This window comes from Mobula hypostoma, chromosome 3 (assembly GCF_963921235.1).
Source record: "Mobula hypostoma chromosome 3, sMobHyp1.1, whole genome shotgun sequence".
Classification (NCBI taxonomy): Eukaryota; Metazoa; Chordata; class Chondrichthyes; order Myliobatiformes; family Myliobatidae; genus Mobula; species Mobula hypostoma.
The window spans coordinates 27,795,992-27,815,012 of record NC_086099.1 but is presented as its reverse complement, the minus strand read 5'-3'; the positions used below and the strand labels follow the sequence as shown (position 1 = coordinate 27,815,012).

Sequence of the window (19,021 nt, the reverse complement as noted above, 5' to 3'; positions counted from 1 at the left end):
AATTCAAATTTAATTTGACGACATGTTACCTTTAAAGTTCAAAGCCCACAGTAAATTATCAAAGTACATGCAGTGTACGGTATGTCACCAAATACCACCCTGAGATTCATTTTCTTGAGGGCATTCACAATAAATACAAAGAAACGCAATATAATCAATGAAATACTACACACAAAGACAAGCAAACCAGTGTGCAAAAGATATCAAGTAGTACAAATACAAGAAAAACAAAATAATGTATAAATACAGTACTGTGCAAAGCCTTAGGCACATTTATAGCTAGGGCACCCGGTACTTTTGTACAGTACTGTATGTGTCAACGTGGAGCAGACAGTGAGTTTGTAATTCTGGCGGGAGCAAAGGATTTGTGAATAGCGAGGTTGTGCTGTGGGAGGTGTGTGGGACAGGTGACAGAGAAGGAGTTCCAAGGGTGCAGACACACCTAGCCCTGAGACACGAGGTAAGGTCGTCTGGTTCCAAACAACTGGTTTATTGATCATTACAGAATGTCTCTCTGGTGCTTCCTATTCCCTCCCCTCTCCCTTCCCCTTTTCCCAACCATGATTCCCCTCTCCCTGCCCGCTTCCCACTCTCAGTCCACAATGGAGACCCATATCAGAATCAGGTTTATTACTCATTTATGTCATGAAATTCATCTTTTTTTTGTGGCAGCAGTACAGTGCAATACATAAAATTACTACACTAGTGTGCAAAAGACTTAGGCACCCTATACTTTTGCATAGACTGTAAGTAATAAATAATATTGAGAACAGGAGCTGTAGAGTCCTTAAAAGTGAGCATACAGGTTGTGGAATCAGTTTTGGAGTGAGTGAAATTATCCACACTCGTTCAGGGGCCTGATGGTTGAGGGACAGTAGCTGTTCTTGAACTGGGTGGTTTGGAACCAAAGACTCCGGTAACTCCTTCTTGATGGCAGCAGTGAGAAGAAAGCATGGCCTGGATGTCGTGGTCATTGATGATAGATGCTACTTTCCTGTGACAGCACACCTCGTAGATGTGTTCAACAACTGAGAGGGCTCTACCTGTGATGCACTAGGCTATACCCAATACTTTTTTTTAGGTTCTTCCATTCAAGGGCATTAGTGTTTCTATGCCAGGCTGTGATGCAAACAGTCAGTATACTTGCCACCATGCATCTACAGAAACTGGCAAAATTTGGGATGACGTGTCAAATCTTAGCAAACTTCTAAAGAAGTAGTGGCACTTACATACTGGACCCAGGTCAGATCCTTTAAAACAATAATGCTGAGGAATTTAAAAGATACCGACACTCTCCACCTCTAATCCCATAATTAAGAATGGCTCAAGGACCTCTGGTTTCCTCCTCCTGCAGTCAATAATCACCTCTTCGGCCTTGCTGATATTGAGTGAGAGTTTGCTGTGACACCATTCAGCCAGATTTTCAATTTCCCAACGATGTGCTGATTTGTCACCACCTTTGATTTAGCCAACAGCAGTGTGTGATCAGCAAACATAACTATGGCACTGGAGCTGTACTTAGCCTCACAGTCATAAGTATAATGCGAGCAGAGCACAGGGCTAAGCAGAAGGTCTTGTGGTGGACCTGTGCTGATGCTTGTTGTTGAGATGTTGTTGCCAATCCTAACTGACTGGGCAGGAAATCGTGGACCCAGTTGCAAAAGGAGGTATTGGGGCTTAGGTCTCGGAGCTTTTTGGTTATTTTAGGAGGAATTATGGCGTTGAATGCAGAGCTAGTGTCAATGAAAAGCATCCTGATTTACGCATCTTCACTGTCCAGATGTTCCAGGGTTGAGTGAAGAGCCAGTGAAATGGTACCGCTATGGATCCAGGTTGGAGCAGACCCAAGTCGTTCTTCAGGAAGGATTTGAAATATTTCATCCCCCCCCCCCACTGTGATCTACACACAGGACACCCCAACCCGCTCTCCGCTGTGATCCAGACACAGGAGCCCTCTCAAAACACCTCAACACACTGAATGTAGTAACACACTGAGATTCTTCAATGAAGTGTATGCAGACAAAATTTGCAACTGAGTCACAGGAGACATTAAGCCAGATTGTATTGTTTTTCAGATGATTTTCTAGAGAGAAACTCCAGTTAACTTCAGTGCAAAGGTCAGTTTGCTCTTGACTTCTGCTTCTAAGCTTTGCAATACAATAGTCAAAAATGAGCTGGAGGACAGACACTGCTGCATCTGGCTCCTCAGTTTCAGGCCAGGTACAGCTGCCATTAGTGGAATTCATATGAATTGGGCCATTATTGGGCCACCAAAAGGGCAATTATAGAGAGGTAGTTTTTTTTTTCTTTCCTCATTTAAATTAATAATTTTAATTAATTTATAGTAAATGTAGAACACAGAATAGTATAGATCCTTCAGCCCATGATGTTCTGCTGAACTTTTAACCTGTTCTAAGATCAGTCTAACCTCTCCCTCCCACATACAGTAACTCTATATTTTTCTTTCATCCGTGATATCTAAGAGTCTCTTAAATGTCCTTAATGTATCTGCCTCTACCAACACCGTTGACAATGCATTCCACACATCTATCTCTTCCTGTGTGAAGAAATACACTTGGCTCTGATATCCCTCCCCGCCCCACTACACTTTCCTTGCAACACCTTAAAGCTATGCCCCCCTTGTACGAGTCATTCCTGCCTTGGGAAAAAGTCTCTGGCTGTCCAATCCATCCATGCCTCTATCAAGGCACCTTTCATCCTCCTTCTCTCTAAAGATGATCACCCTGCCTTGCTCAAGCTTTCCACTTAAGACGGGTTCTCTAATCCAGGCAGCATCCTGGTAAATCTCTGTAGCCCCTCTAAAGCTTCTTATAATGAGGCGACTAGAACTGAACACAATACTCAAAGTGTGTAAAGGTGTTACTTACATTTTAAATCTTCTTCAATGACATAAATTTGAAATATTAATATAAATATCCCTGATTACGGGATACATTTAAAATGTGTTTGAAGGCCTTTGACAATAACAAACAGTCAAAAGGCCATTAGTGTAGATTGGTGGGCAAGAGCATTGTATATTTTGCCTGGGACTGAGTTGTCACTCACAACCCTCGCAGTGTCATAGTAACAAAACTGATGTAAGGGTTTCTTCTTCTATGTTACTGCGTAGTCATTTACTGCCATGTACACCTCGGACTTCAACTACTGCACAGAATCTTGCCATCTTCAGAAGTTTTCTGATGACTCTGCCATAGTTGGATGCATCAGCAAGGGAGATGAGGCTGAGTACAGGGCTACGGTAGGAAACTTTGTTACATGGTGTGTGCAGAATTATCTGCAGCTTAATGTGAAAAAGACTAAGGAGCTGGTGGTAGACCTGAGGAGGGCTAAGGCACTGGTGACCCCTGTTTCCATCCAGGGGATCAGTGTGGACATGGTGGAGGATTACAAATACCTGGGGATACGAATTCACAATAAACTGGACTGGTCAAAGAACACCGAGGCTGTCTACAAGAAGGGACAGAGTAGTCTCTATTTCCTGAGGAGACTGAGGTCCTTTAACATCTGTCGGACGATGCTGAGGATGTTCTACAAGTCTGTGGTGGCCTGTGCTATCATGTTTGCTGTTGTGTTCTGGGGCAGCAGGCTGAGGGTAGCAGACACCAACAGAATCAACAAACTCATTCGTAAGGCCAGTGATGTTGTGGGGATGGAACTGGACTCTCTGACGGTGGTATCTGAAAAGAGGATGCTGTCCAAGTTGCATGCCATCTTGGACAATGTCTCCCATCCACTACATAATGTACTAGTTGGGCACAGGAGTACATTCAGCCAGAGACTCATTCCAGTGAGATGCAACACTGAGCATCATAGGAAGTAATTCCTGCCTGTGGCCATCAAACTTTACAACTCCTCCCTTGGAGGGTCAGACACCCTGAGCCAATAGGCTGGTCCTGGATTTATTTCCTGGCATAATTTACATATTATTATTTAATTATTTATGGTTTTATATGGCTATATTTATATACTGTTCTTGGTTGGTGCAACTGTAACGAAACCAAATTTCCCTCAGGATCAATAAAGTAGGACTATGACTATGACTATATTTAAAATGGCTTCTTTGTTATGGTAACTGCTGAGAAAGTCCTCCCGCTAGCAGTTTGTTTGGATCATGTTACTGATAAGAGGATGAACAAACCAACTGGGATAGATGTTATTCTTTGTGTGTGTCTGTAAGTTAGTGTGATGTGTGGGTTTTTGGGCAGAAGGCGGGAGAAAGAGACAGAGGATGGACCAGGTGCTGTGAGTCCGCTAACGGGGTTGGACCCCAAGCAGGGGTCTGAGGTCCAGGGTGTTCAGCAAGGAGAGGAGACGGAGACAGACTTGTGTGGAGTGTCTGGTCAACCACCGTTGTTGGTCCCAGGTGGCAGGTTGAGGTGGTCCGAGGGGTCGCAGGGTGAAGAAGAAGGGTCCTGAGCTCCAATTATTTGTGCACGAAGAGATTGAACTTAGATAAGTGTAGCGCCTTTTATTTTCCTTTTATATTTTATTCTCTAGTAATTATATAGTAATATCTATAAACTGTAAATCATTTAATCGTATCTGGTGTATTGTCTGTTATTTGGGCGGGGTGGGGTACCTCACACAGCATCCACACAAACTATTACCCAGTTTGGCGGGGCTGAGGGCTGTTTCCCCAGACGACAGCGAGCTGAGCGACCCTGAGGCTGGCCAGGGGGCTACACTGACAATCAGAACCATGGAGATCACAAAGATAAGAACATCACAGATAGCCCAATGGAAGAAAAACCCAAAATCTTATGGTAAATTTTAAGGAACAGCTGAGAAAAAGAGACATAGGTGGAGTTTAGAGAAGGAATTCTAGAACTCTGAGCCTTTATAGTTAATGGACAACTGCCAAAAAAATGAAGTAAAGGTAATCAAGATGCCAGTAACTGAGGAACACAAAGTCCTCGGAAGTTCACAGCGTTGTAGAAAATTATTCCATAATTGTTTACATCAGAGTTAAGGCAGCTCAGAAATCTTGATGCACTTTATATATTTTTTTTAAAGTTCACATTCAATCCTGCATGAAGTACTAACTGCCCTTTTGGCTTATGTTATTGAATGAAATAATGAAATTCTTCTGACACAGCCAAGTAAAGAAAGGGAGACATTTTTCTTGACAAAAATAGAAAAAAAATGTCACCATATGTTTACTAAATGCTTAAAGAAGCAGCAATGGCACAGTTTCCCACTCCCAAAATTTGGTCACGTTCACTTCAATCTAAATACATAACATAAACGCTACTTTTATGCAAATTTACTTTAAGCAAATGAGGGCCAATTTCAACATCAGCTTCCATTAAATTGATATAGGTATAATTAAATTTCTCTTTAACTTTGCATTAAACAGCGATAATAAATCTATCTATTCATTGCACCACTGGCTGTGCTGAATACCATACGTTTATACTTCCAGAACCAACCTGATTGTATTCCGAGAGAAGCATAGACAACCAATCTGTTTGCCAGTGTCCTTTTTTGCACTTTTCCTTTCTGTAAACTTCTTCCCCCCTTGTGTTGGAACAAGATTCTTTTGGCATCGCTGAGCATGGCTGTTTGATTGGTGGTCCTGATACAAGTCCTTGATCTTGCTGAGTGAACTTCCTGTTTACATAAACTGAAAGCCGGCTAAGTAGCACTAAACCTCTCCTAGTCCTTGGTGCGCAGCATATTATTCTAATAGTTCTTAACTATTCCCCAAAACATTTTCACCTGAGTGGTGTCTCGTTTTAAGAAGTCCTCCTTTTGCAACATTGAGAGAGTATAGCTGCCGTTTAACATCACTGCTGTGTCAGCCAAGGTCGCCAATAATTAACCTGACATTGCTGCTACATTAGCCAGGGGCACAATTCAGTGGCCTTTGCAATTAGATACATACTGAAGCAAATGAAGTGTGATTTTTATAAACCATGTCACATGTTTTGAGATTTAAAATACATGCTTCTTGGAACTTATTATACTCCTGGGTAAATCAAATTTGCAGTTCCTTGCTCACATGCTTTTTGAACTTGAGGTGAAAATGGATTTTGTATAGCATTGCAATTAAAATCATCATTGTTGCTTTCGTTTAGCCTGGAGTTAGGACAGGAGAATGAGTCAAAGTCTAACCATGTTACATGACTCACTACTACTGAATCTCACAATTGGCCAGTATTTCTCATGTTATTGCCAGAAACACTGCATTCTTCATTACTGTATTCAGCGCAGTCATAGTCAAGTCTGCGTTTCTGCAAACACCACCAAGTAAATGAAAGTATGATCAAGTGTTTGATTCTCTTGTTTCAATGAATTTGTTTTTGTCAATGATAGAAAATTTCCCATCAAGCTTCACGCAAGCGTAAGTGGGATGTCCCCGAGTATAGACGAGTTACCAACACTTGCAGCACAACAGATGGATATAGAAATGCCACTCACACAAGGTACTACACAATTATATTGTATTTCTTCCCCCCGCCCCCGGTGATAAATGACTCCAAGAAAATACGCCTCAAGGTAGTAGAAGTTAAGTACTTCTTATCCAAAATTCCAAAATCCACGAACCACTGAAATCCTATTTTTTTAACCACTGGCATGACGTCACAAATGGAAAATTTCACAAGATGCTAGGAAGGTTCCCAGGTGATGCACAGGATTCTGCACACCACAGACATCCCAAAGTACCTCAATATACAGATGCAAAATTCAAAATACTTTTGGCCTCAAGCATTTCGGACAAGGGATGCTCAACTGTACTTGGTAACATATATACTTCTTTGAAGTTACTTTGAACATTCCACAGAGAACTGTGAAGAGTTCAGACTCTTTTTTTGTATTCCAGTTACAGTATTAGCCCCATCATTGAACTGCCAGCATTTAAGCTGAAGTATAGTTGCACCAATCATTATCTTGGGCTCTTGACCTCACAGCCAGAATCATAAATGCTTTAAAATGTGTTTATCTGCTCTGTACAAATGCCAGTCCTGATAACTCCTAAAAGCACTCCAGCATTCTTTGTTGCTTGTACGTTGTCTTAGAAGTTGTATGTAATTAAAACAATTGAAAATGGAATACAACTACTTTTTTTTCATCTATTTTTCCCCCAAGGGCAGTGGTCCCCAACCACTGGGCCGCAGACCAGTACCGGGCCGCAAAGCATGTGCAAGGAAACAATATGGTTTGGGGATATGAGTCAGCTGCACCTTTCCTCATTCCCTGTCACGCAGTGTTGAACTTGAACGCACGCGAGGTCATTACGCACGCGTCATCCATGTCAGTGCGGGAAGAAGATCAACTGCTCGAGCTTGCAAATGACAGTGGGCTGAAAAGTATGTTTGACATAATATCTCTGCCGGCATTCTGGATCAAAGTCAAGGCTAAATATCCTGAGATAGCCACGAAAGCACTGAAAACGTTGCTTCCATTTCCAACATACCTCTGCAAAGCAGGGTTTTCTGCAATGAATGCAATGAAAGCTAAATTGTGGAACAGACTGGACATAAGGAACCCCGTTCGAATATCGCTGTCTCCAATCACCCCTCGATGGGACCATCTTATTGCAGGGAAACAAGCCCAGGGCTCCCACTGATTCAGCGATATTGGTGTGTTGCAATGATTTTATATGTTCATACAAGGAAAATATGCACTGTGTGTTTAATATCCAAATGTTATTTAAAATGTTATAATGCTATTGACTTATAAATGACTTATAATTGACTTATCACTATATTCATGCGAGGAAAATATGCGCTGTGTGTTTAATATTAAATTCATTAGATAAACCCTTTTAGAAACAAAATTGAGTGTATTAGCCACTTATAAGTGACTTATAGTTGACTTATCACCTATATTCCTGGTCGTGATTAACACCCCACCCCCCCACAGGGTTGTCAACTGTCCCATATTAGCCGGGACATCCCGTATATTGGGCTAAATTGGTTTGTCCCATACGGGACTGCCCTTGTCCCATATTTCCCCCGCTAAGGGAGAGCGTTCCTATGAAACCGTTTGTAAGCCGAAATGGCCTAAAGCGAAGAAGCAATTACCATTAATTTATATGGGAAAAGTTTGTGAGCGTTCCCAGACCCAAAAAGTAACCTACCAAATCATGCCAAATAACACATAAAACCTAAAATAACACTAACGTATAGTAAAAGCAGGAATATGATATGATAAATACACAGCCTATATAAAGTAGAAATAATGTATGTACAGTGCAGTTTCACTGAACAGAGTCACCAGAAATGATTTGCAGAAAAAAATCGGCACATACACGCATGCGCACACAGGTACCCACGCAAGGCTTCATGGTCACAGTAGTCTTTCTCGGGTTAAACACGTGTCTCGTATTTGACTGCTACTCTTGTCCATTGGCAACCCTACACCCACCCCCCCACCCCCAGGTCGGCTGGTCCCCAAGATTATTGTAATATTGTCAATACTAAACTGGTCCACAGTGCAAAAAAGGTTGGGGACCCCTGCCCAAGGGTATCATGACACCAGCCACCTTCCATTCCTCAAGTCTGATGTTTGATTGTTTAACCAGAGCTGGTCTCTTAAGGTACACAGTCTGCATGAGGACTCCTGAAAGCTGCAAGTGGTCTGTCCATCTTAAAATTCTAAGAGTTGAGTACACTACCTCAATCAAAAGTCTAGTACAAAACTTAATGAGTGTCATTGTCTGAAAAATCATTTTTTGCATAAAATATTTCACTGACAAATATTAAACCCAAAGTCAAGAGTCAACTGTGGTCCAGGTGCAGGTCAATCGGATAAGGCCGAATAACTGTTTAGAACGGACTAGTTGGGCAATGGGACTGTTGTTGTGCTTTAGTACTCAATGACTATGAAATCTTTAACTTCTCACTTCAGCAGCTTCATTTATACCAGTGCCTAAGAAAAACACGGTAATGGCTATCATCCAGTCGCACTAACATTCACTGCGATGAGGTGCTTTGAATAGTTAGTGATAAAATACATCGACTCCTGTCTGAGTGTTTGCCTATTTGCCTACTGTCACAAGAAGTCCACAGCAGATGCTATTTCACTGGCACTTTAATCAACTTGGACATCAAAGATGCATATATCAGAGTGCTCTTTATTGACTATAGCTCAGTATTCAGTACTACCAACCCCTCAAAATAATGAATCAGCTTCACGGCCTTGGTCTCCATACCTCCTTGGATCTTCAATTTAGCCAGAGGGTGATGGCTATGAAGGCCAAATCATTGAGTATATTTAAAGCAGAGGTTAATAGGTTTTTAATTAGGAAGAGGCTCAAAGGTCACAGGAAGAAGACAGCAGAACAGGTTTGAAAGGGAAAACAAATCAGCAGTGATCACATGGCAGAATGGATTTGATGGGCTGAATGGCCTCATTCTGCTCTTATGTCCAATGGTCTACGGTCTAAATCACTAAATTCTCATTGTAGGACTTCCTGCCTATGTGGTTATAACAATATGGACCACACATGTGATTATGCATCCTCCCCTTTCAGAATGTTCTGTGCCCCCTCAGGCATCTTTGAACTGGGCTCCAGGCAGATAATAGAGCCACAGAAATGTCTGTTTGTATCACTGTGCCTAACTACTGAGTCCCCTGTCATCTATACTTTAAACTGTACAATATGGCAGTCATGGTGTCAATGATGGGGGCTGCTGTTAAACTAGAGTTGCAGGGGGGTGGGAACCAGAACGCCAGAACAGTTAGAGGAGAGGTTGTAGAGGCTGATGTTGGTAAGAACTCAGACAAAGATGTTGGTAAAAAGACCCCAATGGGAGTTGTATACAGACTCCCAAACAGTAGCAACAATGATGCCTACAAATTACAATGCGAGATCAAAAATGCATGCCAAAAGGGCAATGTTACAACAGTCATGAGAAACTCCAATATGCAGGTAAATTGCAAAAATCAGGCTGATACTAGATTACAGGAAAGAATTTTTAGAGTGCCAACGAGATGGCTTTTCAGAACAGCTCATGGCTGAGCCCATTAGAAGATCAGCTATTTTGGATTGGGTGTTGAGAGAAGGTTCTTGGGAAACTGAAAGGTCTGAAGATAGATAAGTCACCTGGACCAGATGGTGTACACCCGACAGTTTTGAAAGAGGTGGCTGAAGAGATTGTGGGGGCATTAGTAATGATCTTTCAAGAATCACTAGATTCTAGAATGGTTCTGGAAGACTGGAAAATTGCAAATGACAATCCACTTTTCAAGAATGGAGAGAGGCAGAAGAAAGGAAACTATAGGCCAGTTAGTCTGACCTCAGTGATTCGGAAGTTGTTGGAGTCGATTTTTAAGTATGAGGTCTCAGGGTACTTGGAGGTACATGATAAAATAGACCATAATCAGCATGGTTTCCTCATCAGAAAATCTTGCTTGACAAATCTGCTGGAATTCTTTGAAGAAGTAACGAGCATGATAGACAAAGGAGAATCTGTTGATGTTGTGCACCTGGATTTTCCGAACGCCTTTGATAAGGTGCCACACATGAGGCTGCTTAACAAGCTACTAGCCCATGGTATTACAGGAAAGATTCTAGCATGTCATATGAAGAGCCTCTGATGGTTCTGGGCCTCTCTCCACTAAAATTTGAAAAATGAGGGGTGACCCCATTGAAATGTATTGAATGGTGAAAAGCTTTGATAGAGTGGATGTTTCTTATGGTGGGCGAGTCTAAGATCAATCAACCAGCCTCGGAATAGAGGACATCATTTTAGAACAGAGATGAGGGGGAATTTCTTTAGCCAGAGAGTGCAGAATCTGTGGGTTTTTTTTGCCACATGCAGCTGTGGAGGCCGTCTTTATGTATATTTAAGGAAGAGAATGATAAATTCTTGATTGGTCAAGGCCTGAAGGGATATGGGGAGAAGGCAGGAGAAGAAAATTAGATCGGCCATGATGAAATAGCAGAGCCGACTTGAAGGGCCAAATGGCCCAATTCTGCTCCTATATCTTTTGGTCTTATATCTGGTTTATATAATATTGGTGTGGACTGCTTCTAAAATTGAAAATCTGTTCTCCATTGTTCTTGCATTAGTTGTGAACTGGTTTGAAATGGTTCCTATCTGTGAATGGGCTCACACAGAAGGAAATACTCTGCTTAATTAAGTATTTTGTTAGTTTAACTAATCAACAAACTTCGAGTAGTTTACAGAGATATCCTCTAGTATCTCAAAAAGATATCTTAATACAGTACCATTAGTAAGCTAAATTTTAAGGATTCAGAAAATTTCACCATTAAAGTCAAAGTTGCAAACAACTATCATAACAATTCCTCAACAAAAATACTTCCATTCCCATCCAAAGCAATCTGAGATATTCTAGAAGTCCGATTCTGGTCTACTTGAATTTCCGTGACATTTGTTAACATAAAACAATTATGTTAAATTTCTCCCGAACTTTCAATGGCACCGTCTTCCATTTCCTTAGGGCTGCTTGAAGCACTCCTGGGATTGATTACAACAAGGGCTGGCGAGATCAAAGCCTGTTGCCGGATAATTAAAGGCATTTTACCTGTACCAATGGATTCTAGAGCATTGAACTAATGGGAAAAGGGAGAACAAAGGATCACAAAGTGGTGATAAGGGCTCGGGACAACGACAACCATTAGGGACAGTTATGAGGTAAGTGACAGGCAATGAGGAAAACTGAATACCAAGTTCTTTCTTGGGGATTTCAGGGATCACACGGACAACCAAAGCTCTAAAAGGAGAAGTGAAGTGAAAATAACGGCATCCTGTGTGTCTTTGATGCAGCAGCTACTTAAATTTATAATACTAGGAAAACAAAATGGATGGAAATACCCAAAGATGCATGAAGGGTCAGTAAACAAAATTTGACATCAAGAAATTCAAGGAGATTATTGGTCAGAGAGCCAAAAGTTTGGTCAAAGTAGCAGTTTCTAAGAGATTTTGTAGACTAGAAAGAGGATCATAGAGTACTACAACACAGGAATAGGCCGTTCAGCCTGTCTAGTCTATGCTAAACTGTTATTTAACCTAGTCCCATTTACCTGCACCTGGACCAGAGCTCTCCATGTGCCTAGCATCCATATATTTATCCAAACATCTCTTAAATGTTTCAACTGAACCCACTTCTGCTGACAACTCATTACACACTTGGAACATCCTCTGAGCGAAGATGATCCTCTCAAGTTCTCCTGAAATATTTCACCTTACGCCTTAAACCTATGACTTCTGATCTCACTCAACTTCAGTGGAAAAAGCCTACTTGCATTTACCTACAAACAACATGAATTCTGCAGATGCTGGAAATTCAAGCAACATACATCAAAGTTGCTGGTGAACGCAGCAGGCCAAGCAGCATCTATAGGAAGAGGCGCAGTCGACGTTTCAGGCCGAGACCCTTCGTCAGGACTAACTGAAGGAAGAGAGAGTAAGGGATATGAAAGCTGGAGGGGGAGGGGGAGATGCAAAATGATAGGAGAAGACAGGAGGGGGAGGGATAGAGCCGAGAGCTGGACAGGTGATAGGCAAAAGGGGATACGAGAGGATCATGGGACAGGAGGTCCGGGAAGAAAGACGGGGGGGGGGGTGACCCAGAGGATGGGCAAGAGGTATATTCAGAGAGACAGAGGGAGAAAAAGGAGAGTGAGAGAAAGAATGTGTGCATAAAAATGAGTAACAGATGGAGTACGAGGGGGAGGTGGGGCCTTAGCGGAAGTTAGAGAAGTCGATGTTCATGCCATCAGGTTGGAGGCTATCCAGACGGAATATAAGGTGTTATTCCTCCAACCTGAGTGTGGCTTCATCTTTACAGTAGAGGAGGCCGTGGATAGACATGTCAGAATGGGAATGGGATGTGGAATTAAAATGTGTGGCCACTGGGAGATCCTGCTTTCTCTGGCAGACAGAGCGTAGATGTTCAGCAAAGCGGTCTCCCAGTCTGCGTCAGGTCTCACCAATATATAAAAGGCCACATCGGGAGCACCGGACGCAGTATATCACCCCAGTCGACTCACAAGTGAAGTGATGCCTCACCTGGAAGGACTGTTTGGGGCCCTGAATGGTGGTAAGGGAGGAAGTGTAAGGGCATGTGTAGCACTTGTTCCGCTTACACGGATAAGTGCCTGGAGGGAGATCAGTGGGGAGGGATGGGGGGGACGAATGGACAAGGGAGTTGCGTAGGGAGCGATCCCTGCGGAATGCAGAGGGGGGGGGAGGGAAAGATGTGCTTAGTGGTGGGATCCCGTTGGAGGTGGCAGAAGTTACGGAGAATAATATGTTGGACCCGGAGGCTGGTGGGGTGGTAGGTGAGGACCAGGGGAACCCTATTCCTAGTGGGGTGGTGGGAGGATGGAGTGAGAGCAGATGTACGTGAAATGGGGGAGATGCGTTTAAGAGCAGAGTTGATAGTGGAGGAAGGGAAGCCCCTTTCTTTAAAAAATGAAGACATCTCCCTCGTCCTAGAATGAAAAGCCTCATCCTGAGAGCAGATGCGGCGGAGACGGAGGAATTGCAAGAAGGGGATGGCGTTTTTGCAAGAGACAGGGTGAGAAGAGGAATAGTCCAGACAGCTGTGAGAGTCAGTAGGTTTATAGTAGACATCAGTGGATAAGCTGTCTCCAGAGACAGAGACAGAAAGATCTAGAAAGGGGAGGAGGTGTCGGAAATGGACCAGGTAAACTTGAGGGCAGGGTGAAAGTTGGAGGCAAAGTTAATAAAGTCAACGAGTTCTGCATGCGTGCAGGAAGCAGCGCCAATGCAGTCGTCGATGTAGCGAAGGAAAAGTGGGGGACAGATACCAGAATAGGCACGGAACATAGATTGTTCCACAAACCCAACAAAAAGGCAGGCATAGCTAGGACCCATATGGGTGCCCATAGCTACACCTTTAGTTTGGAGGAAATGGGAGGAGCAAAAGGAGAAATTATTAAGAGTAAGGACTAATTCCGCTAGATGGAGCAGAGTGGTGGTAGAGGGGAACTGATTAGGTCTGGAATCCAAAAAGAAGCGTAGAGCTTTGAGACCTTCCTGATGGGGGATGGAAGTATATAAGGACTGGACATCCATGGTGAAAATAAAGCGGTGGGGGCCAGGGAACTTAAAAGCATCGAAAAGTTTAAGAGCGTGAGAAGTGTCACGAACATAGGTCGGAAGGGATTGAACAAGGGGTGATAAAACAGTGTCGAGGTATGCAGAAACAGTTCGGTGGGGCAGGAGCAAGCTGAGACAATAGGTCGGCCAGGACAGGCAGGTTTGTGGATCTTGGGTAGGAGGTAGAAACGGGAAGTGCGGGGTGTGGGAACTATAAGGTTGGTAGCAGTGGATGGGAGATCCCCTGAGCGGATAAAGTCGGTGATGGTGTGGGAGACAATGGCCTGGTGCTCCTTAGTGGGGTCACGATCGAGGGGTAAATAAGAGGAGGTATCCGCGAGTTGTCGCTGCGCCTCGGCAAGGTAGAGGTCAGTACGCCAGACTACAACAGCACCCCCCTTATCAGCGGGTTTAATAATAAGGTTAGGATTAGTGCGGAGGGAGTGGAGAGCAGAGCGTTCCGAAGGAGTGAGGTTGGAATGGGGACAAGGTGCGGTGAAGTCGAGACGGTTGATGTCCCGTCGGCAGTTAGCAATAAAGAGATCCAGAGCAGGCAGAAGACCAGAGCGGGGTGTCCATGAAGAAGAGGAGGGTTGAAGACGGGAGAAGGGGTCATCGGTGGGGGTGGAAGAGTCCTTGCCGAAGAAGTAGGCTCGGAGACGGAGATGGCGGAAGAAAAGTTCCGCATCGTGGCGAACACGGAACTCGCTGAGGTGTGGGCGAAGGAGGACAAACGTGAGGCCCTTACTGAGAACAGAGTGTTCTGCCTCCGACAGTTGAAGGTCGGAGGGGATGGTAAAGACCCGGCACGGATGAGAGCTGGGATCAGAGGGGGGAGGGGGGAGGCTGGTGGTGTCAGTGGAGAGGGGAGGGTTGGGGTGAGAGGAAGATGGAGCCTCTGAGGGCCCAGGAGTTGACGGTGGGATCTGACGGTGGATGCATTTACCTAATCTGTTTCCTCATATCTTGCATACCTCTACCAAATCTCCCCTCATTCTCTTACACTCCAATGAAAACAGTCCTAATAAACTTCTAAACTTTTCCCTTTATCTCAGCTCAAGTCCCGCCAACCTCCTTGTAAATTTTCTCCGCACTCTTTCAATCTTATTGATATCTTTCCTGTAGGTAGGTGACTAGAACTGCACACAATACTTCAAATCTGGCTTCATTAATGTCTTAATACAACATAACACCCTAACTCTTGGCCAAAAGCTCTCTTTATGACCTTATCTGTCAATGTTTAAGAAGAAATTCCAAGGATTAGGAACTTGACGGGTTAAGGTACATTTATCAATGGTGGCATGATCAAAAAGGCACAAATGGAGCTCTCCTGGAGGATGCAGTGGAAGGTGAGACAATCGAGAGGAGGAACGATGTGGGTAGATGTAGTTTTAAACATCAGGTTTATGAAGGGTAGAACAAGAGAAACCAGCCAGAAATGTGTGCTGACATAGACAAATCTAAAGTTAATGAAGATTATCATTAGGAAATTTCTTGTTAAGCAGGACATTAGATAACATATCTTGCAAGGTATTTAAGCTGAATAGCAAACATTTTATTGCAGTAATTACAATTGTCCCTTCCTCGCAATAAGACCTGGTACATGGATTATTCATGCACTGAAGTAAAGCAAACTAATATTCTTTCTACAATTATTATTAGTGACACTGACTGGCTAACAAACTTGATTATTAGCTGCCAGAGTTCGCCCAGCTGCAGCAAAGATATTTTTCTGCAGTGCAAGTTCGCAACCTGTGTGCATGCAGTTGAGACCTCAGCTTCTTCATCACACAAACAGTTCAGAGCAGTCACTCCTCATTCCTGGCAGAGAATGGAAATCGAAGAATGTGCTCTCCCTCTGACCGTACACAAAATTACTCTATTTCTTCCAACACATAAATATAACAAATTCACAAAATTGGCAAACACTGGTCCTAAAACAAGATAAGTCAAAAGTGAGACATTAACACTGCTTTTCAGTTTGAAGTCAGCACTTCTCTGAATGTGATTAAATATACCTTTGGGAGAGCTCCCTTTACTTTCATGTAACACCACTGAAGGAAATCAGTGAAGTTAGCACTGATAAAATGCCCAACAATGGAATTCAATGAACTTGTTCACTTTCCGTTTCCTCCCCATATATAAAGACATGACAGTGCAATCACCAAATGTGATTCCCACTCACAGTTAAACATAATTCTCGATCCCAAGTATGTGTGTGTGTGTGTGTGTGTGTGTGTGTGTATACACACATACATACACACACACATATATATATATATATATACACACACAAATAAAATAAAATTTAGGTTAATCTTTCCTGATCCTGTTATAATTAGTATTCCATAGAGTTGCTGAGTATGCCTGCAGAAAATTAAATCTCAGGGTTGTATATGGTGACATATATGTACATTGATAATAAAATTGACTTTGAATATTTTTTCTTATTATAATTTAAAGTATATTTTACATATTGTACTATACTGCTGCTAAGCAACATATTTCATAACATATGTTCAAAGTAAATTTTATTATCAAAGTACATATACATCACTATATACAACCCTGAGCTTCATTTTCTTGCAGGCATACTCAGCAAATGTATAGAATAGTAACTATAACAGGATCAATGAAAGATTAAACAGAGTGCAGAAAACAACTAACTGCAAATGCAACTATAAATAAGTAGCAATAACTAATGAGAACATGAGATAGAGAGTCCTTAAATTGAGATAACCGATTGTGGTAACATCTCAATGGTTGGGCAAGTGAGTGTAGTTATCCCCTTTTATTCAAGAGCCTGATGGTTGAAGGGTAGTAACTGTCAATAATTCCGACTCTGCCAAGAACCTACTCCCCCCCAACCCAAACACCACATTGTGTTACAAGAGCTGACCTAACGACTGCACCATCAAGGGTTATTCTGTGCTTTGCCCACCTTTTTGTCTCATCCTTGTACCTCTCTGGTTCAAACAACTATAGATCCAAGCCCTGAATAAGTAGTCAACTATTCATAAAGTCATACCAATAAACAGTATGGAAACTTAGGCTCCGTGCCAATCACAGAGTGTTGATGTTATAGAATCCCATTCTAATCAGTTTTATTCTTCCCACATTCCCTCAAACTCCTCCTCTCTCCTCCCCACCCCACACCCCCACAGATTCGGTCTCTTACCTGCACACTCGGCAGCTGCGACTTAACTCAACCTGCAACTTTTTTGGGGGATGCTGGAAGAAACTGGAGCATGCGGAGGAAAGCTCTGTGGTCACAGGGAGAGCATGCGAGCTCCACAAAAGACAGCATAAGCGGTCAGGTTTGAGCTTGGGTAGCCGAAGCTCTGGGGGAGCCGACACACGCTCGATGCTTTAGCTTCTGCCCCTCCGCCAAAAGATTCCTGAACGGACAATGAATTCATGAACACTATTACACTATTTTTGCTCTTCTTTTTCACTACTTAATTAATTTTTAAATAAATATTTCGTTTTATAATTTATAGCACATTTTATGTCCTGTACTGTAGTGCTGCTGCAAAGCCACAAATTTCACATGTGTCTATGATAACAAACCCGATTCAGCTCCTTCACTCTGTGCATCTGCATGTCCAGAGGCTTTTCAATACACAGGGCACTAAATGTTAACTCCGAGGAATCAAGAGACTTCAACATTGCAGGGTACAGCCTGAGAGGCCGACTGTCAGCTTCTATCCTGTTCTGCGCAAGGGAACAGCTGGGAGAAGAACTTCAGGCGGCAAGCACCAAATAGAATGGTTACATACAGATAACTAAGAGCACGGGATGGAGAGAGAAATCAGTCAAGCAACCATCTGTGCAGGGGAGCGAAGGAACTTTTGAACTGCTTCGAGCAAGCCAAACAAATGTAAGTAACCTCAGAAGCCTCTGCCTCAGGTTTTCCCATGTTTGGTTTGATGACGAGGATGGAGTTTTTTGTCCTCTATGCAGGTCCAGACAATAATCACACAGAAGCACATACGAATTCAATCAGACAATGCATATTTATATCAGGAATCTTTCTAGGGGTTTTACACAAGCCTGCAGCAGCAGGTTAAGAATACTTTATGTTAGTGTCAGTGGATCAGAGGGTCACTGCCTGTTTTTTCCCAAATGGGCAAGGTTAAAATCACTATTAATAAAACAGGCAACAGAATGAAAATCAATTTATGCCAACCAACATTACTTAAACATGGAAAGTATCTATTACACAAATGTATTTTCCGTCCACAGTTAAACAGCTGAGGAAACCAAAGGTTTAGTTGAGGTAATATTGTTCCACATCAGTCGGTCATAAATTTGGAATGAATTGAATTCTTAAAATATGGGCAAAACAAGGCACTCACTCATGCAGCTTAATCTGCTGCCCAAAGTATTTCACAGTCCAAAAAGTTTTTCCTTGTACCTGCTGTTTTTCCGTGAATCCCATGGCTTTTTCCCCTCAGTTCACTTCGGCATTGACTGCTTCCTTAGAATCTCTGTCCAGGGCAGCTGGTGCCCTGAGCTAATCTTCTCTGAGAAGGTTATCATTCTCGCATGTCTGTTAATTAGTGTAATCACCTACTGGCTTTTACTGCAGGGGGTGGAGGAGGCAGCGTGGCTAACCGCTGTTCTGAAGTGTGCAGCCCAGCTGCTAACTAACTGGATCGTGCTGTCGCACTCAGCTCCTCGACAAGCAGTTTTCTATTTTCTCTGGCATCTGACTGCAAGTGCTTGGCTGCTGGGTGCTGCAATCTTATTCGCACTTGGCTGTTTTCTTGCTCGTCACGTGCTGAGGAGAGGAGGGACCCTATCCCTACCCGGATACGTGAGATGCTTCCCCCACCCCTCTACCGTTCATTCCCATTAATCGCCCTCCCCTTTCTGTGGCTTCCTCACATCTTATATCAATCAGCATCAAGAAAAATGCAGCTCGCCCTCTAGGTTAGAAGGAAAGCTACTTTAAGGGC

General features: G+C 42.9%; 1 protein-coding gene across 3 annotated transcripts in view; it reads right to left on the bottom strand.

The window, feature by feature from the left end:
• pdzd2 (PDZ domain containing 2) overlaps positions 1–19,021 on the bottom strand; it is a 493,753-nt gene that overhangs the window by 306,266 nt on the left and 168,466 nt on the right. Inside the window, exon 1 of one of the 3 annotated variants that reach the window (XM_063042803.1) lies at positions 18,478–18,904. The exons of 1 other annotated variant lie outside the window; for it this stretch is intronic. The gene's annotated coding sequence lies outside the window, so the exon portion shown is untranslated. Of the gene's footprint in view, positions 1–5,450; positions 5,752–18,477; positions 18,905–19,021 lie in introns of those variants that run through there. One more of the 3 variants, XM_063042804.1, reaches the window with a different exon arrangement.